This window comes from Oncorhynchus mykiss, chromosome 22, assembly GCF_057628025.1.
Source record: "Oncorhynchus mykiss isolate SJ-2025 chromosome 22, ASM5762802v1, whole genome shotgun sequence".
Taxonomy (NCBI): Eukaryota; Metazoa; Chordata; class Actinopteri; order Salmoniformes; family Salmonidae; genus Oncorhynchus; species Oncorhynchus mykiss.
The window spans coordinates 2,467,966-2,471,883 of record NC_143043.1 but is presented as its reverse complement, the minus strand read 5'-3'; the positions used below and the strand labels follow the sequence as shown (position 1 = coordinate 2,471,883).

The 3,918-nt window shown below is 45.8% G+C and overlaps 1 long non-coding RNA gene across 2 annotated transcripts; it reads right to left on the bottom strand.

Annotated features, from left to right (window-relative positions):
- Positions 1 to 1,195: 1,195 nt before the first annotated feature.
- On the bottom strand, positions 1,196 to 3,622 carry LOC149972762 (uncharacterized). 2 transcript variants are annotated; one of them, XR_016490460.1, is made up of 4 exons: positions 3,365 to 3,622; positions 2,323 to 2,383; positions 2,008 to 2,127; positions 1,196 to 1,920 (listed from the first exon to the last, which is right to left on the bottom strand). It is a non-coding gene; the product is annotated as an uncharacterized LOC149972762 (long non-coding RNA). The 2 variants fall into 2 exon arrangements; XR_016490459.1 differs by having other exon boundaries at positions 2,323 to 2,377.
- Between the last annotated feature and the right edge of the window lie 296 nt (positions 3,623 to 3,918).

The window sequence follows — 3,918 nt, the reverse complement described above, 5'->3', positions numbered from 1 at the left end:
TTAAAATGGTGATGTTTCTCACTTCTTTACACAACCTACTCCACACTTGCAAAGTGAAAGTTTATAGAAATTTTCTGAAATGAAGTAGTAAACAGAAGAAAAGCAGAATTGAGACCAACGTGGCCACCGTAGGTGTGACGTCCACAACCTCCAAGAGGGAAGAGATGGGATCTGCCTCTGTGTTAGGGGTGATGTCCACAACATTCAGGTGGAAAGAAGCCGGATCTGCCTCTGTATTAGGGGTGATGTCCACCACATTCAGGTGGAAAGAAGCCGGATCTGCCTCTGTATTAGGGGTGATGTCCACCACATTTAGGTTGGAAGAAGCTGGATCTGCCTCTGTGTTAGGGGTGATGTCTACCACATTCAGGTGGAAAGAAGCCGGATCTGCCTCTGTATTAGGGGTGATGTCCACCACATTCAGGTGGAAAGAAGCCGGATCTGCCTCTGTATTAGGGGTGATGTCCACCACATTTAGGTTGGAAGAAGCTGGATCTGCCTCTGTGTTAGGGGTGATGTCTACCACATTCAGGTGGAAAGAAGCCGGATCTGCCTCTGTATTAGGGGTGATGTCCACCACATTCAGGTGGAAAGAAGCCGGATCTGCCTCTGTATTAGGGGTGATGTCCACCACATTTAGGTTGGAAGAAGCTGGATCTGCCTCTGTGTTAGGGGTGATGTCCACCACATTCAGGTGGGAAGAAGCCGGATCTGCCTCTGTGTTAGGGGTGATGTCTACCACATTCAGGTGGAAAGAAGCCGGATCTGCCTCTGTATTAGGGGTGATGTCCACCACATTCAGGTGGAAAGAAGCCGGATCTGCCTCTGTATTAGGGGTGATGTCCACCACATTTAGGTTGGAAGAAGCTGGATCTGCCTCTGTGTTAGGGGTGATGTCCACCACATTCAGGTTGGAAGAAGCCGGATATGCCTCTGTGTTAGTGGTGATGTCCTGAAATTCCAGGTGGGAAGAAGCTGGATCTGCCTCTGTGTTAGTGGTGATGTCCTGAACCTCCAGGTGGGAAGAAGCCTGATCTGCCTCTGTGTTAGGGGTGATGTCTACAACCTCCAGGTGGGAAGCTGCCGGGTCTGTGTTATGGGTGACAACAACAATCCTAATGAGCTACTACTTCAAGGCACCAAGATGTCATCAGAACAGGTGTCTGTCAGAGTGCTCTCTGTCATTGCTACTCACCTGCTTAGATGTCAGCTGATAGTGTGGTGGTGACGGCCACCGCGAGGACAGGGGGGACTGGTAGGGTGGCTGCAGGGGGCTGGAAGCAGCTCTGCACCTCGTCCGCCACAAAGGCACAAACAGAGCTCATATAAAAAGGGCTCTGCAGGTCATCGGTGGAGAAGGACTGACTGATTCTCCCAAGGATCGACCACACAGAGTCAAAAGCAGCAGCCCAGGAGAAAGGGATGTGAGGGGAGGGGTCCTTTAACATGCAGGAGAGCTTCTCCACTACGGCCGCCACCATGCCCACGGCCATCCCGCTTATTAGGATTGGGTGCTCTGAATGGCCTTCCTCTGGCTGAAGCCACAGGGCCAGGAGGAGCCTGGGCACCACCTCCACCACCACCTGAGATGGGCTGAGCAGGTTGCTACGGGGCTCATTGGACTGCTCGCCCAGAATGCTCTTCACAGCTCTTTCCACGATGCTGTGGACCTTGGGATCGCTGAAATCAACAAAAAGCAGAAGACAAAGCTAAATGATGTGTACTGTGCTCACAGAGAACACTGTCTTAGTCTGTTTCTGCGTAGTTCCAGATGTGTAGATAAATGGATCAAGTCATATGCAGAGCAGTACATGGAACTCAGATGTCAGCTGGCGAGGTGGAGTGCATGGAGCGACGGAGCTTGCAGAAAGCCTTGTGCTATATGTTCATCATTTTTAGGCAAGTATTTACTTCCCAGGCCTGCAGTATGAAACAGGAAGTCCCATTAGTGTAATTTCACAACAGGTCTATAATGGCAGTGAAGTTGAGTGCTGACGTGGTACTCACCTCTCCCTAAGTGATTTTTTTGCCCTGAGACACCAGCCAGTTGCTCATGTGCTCTGTGGTGACATGGGGCGGGACCTGGCCTTGACTCTGGAGCAGCAGATAGTGGACCATGAGCTTCTTCTGCAAGATGAGGTAAGGTGTGAGACCGTGCCACGAAATACCATATCATGTGCTTTCAGAAGGGCCTCTCTCAACATTTCACATCTGCCCCACAATTTGCAAGTGATATTAAGAACTCTTATGACCACCTTCTCTAAACTGGCTTAAAATACAATTATCTTTCTGTTGTTTATGTTTTTGTGGATTGAATCTTACCTGTTTATTGTAATATGTTTCCTCCCAGCAGGCCTGCAGAGTCTGAAAATAAAGGCTGCTTCTACAGAATTATTTTGAAGATAATGACTATAATGATGCTTTGTTATGCACATAATGTACAGTCATTTACAGTATGCTAAAATGAATTTATCCTAAGATTACCTATGTGGGACCATAAGTGAACTCCGGAATGCACCAAACCCTATCCATGGTAAGATGGGGAAGAAATGCAGCACTATAGATATACGGGATGCTCTAGAGATAACAGGAATGACTTAAAGTCGCGTTGAGTTGTAGGCGATGTTTGGCGCAAAATAGAACGTTTACATTCTATTGCCATGGAGAAATAGAATGTGTAGAACCTGTATAAATGGGTATGCTTCTATGTCTTTATTTCGTGAAAGATTAAACTCTTTATTATGTCATAATGTGTATATCAGGACGTAGGAGCCCGTCCCGATTCATGACGCGATTATCCAGGTGCATGTTGCCAACTAACCCAACCTTGGTTTACAAGTTAAATACATTGTTTATATATGCCTATACAAATCGACCACATCCATTTAAAGCAATGATTGTCAATTGAAATTGTGGTTGTTGTGTTATCCTGTTGTGCGCCTTGAGTGTCAGTCCCCTTAAGCACATTATTCCAATATTTTCGAGCTCTGAATTGACACTGAACACTTTTGAAAAGATATTCGGTTAAAAATAAGTATGAATGACAATAAATGTATGACTTGGATTGTATGCATAACAGTGTAGTAAACAATATCTCTCAGCGTGGGAACTTTTGGTGTTGGTATCTGTTATAAGTCTCTATGGCACGTATCACTTCGTTTTCTTGTTGGTAGTAGTAAAAATGCATGACAGTCCGCATTGTAATGGTCTAACAGGTGTTTTTCATTTTGTTTCTTACATTAAACAGACATTTCAGAACGGAATTGCTTACAGTTGTACCTACGACCTCAACACCCAATCTACTCACACGCGCAAATAGTCACATTCAGACTCATACATGCACGCTGTCCTTCTCTCCACTTACCTTCGTTGGCCTCTATTTTTTACATTTGTCAGAGAAAATGGGTGATGTTAGAGTTGCGTCAATTCGAATCTGGTATCAGGATAAATATGACAATGAGTCACCGATTGTATACTATGTATTTTTTATTAGCTAAGCAATAAGTGGTAAATGCATTTTCGTATATATGGGCTCTCTGTCCCACCTCGCAGGGCAAAACAGAGAACTGACTTGTTCCTGACAAAGATATTATAATATACCCTGATGACAGTAGTAGTTCCTGCTTCCCGAGCCGGCCCGTCAGAGTAGAGACTGGGCATGGTTTAGACTCACCCAGCCTATTGTTGATTGTTGGCGCAGAGGCTGGTCCCAGCCCCCTAAGCGCTTCAGTTGATAGATGTAACTGTTGCTGTGAAGAATATCTATGCACTCATGCTCGATACCATTATCTCGCACCTGGCTCCTGTTATCTAACAAAAGACTGTTTGTTCTCGCAACACTACGTTCTGAATGTGCCTCCCCAACTCATTGCACAGTTCCTGTCACTCATTATCCTTTATTTCAGTGGTCCCAACATA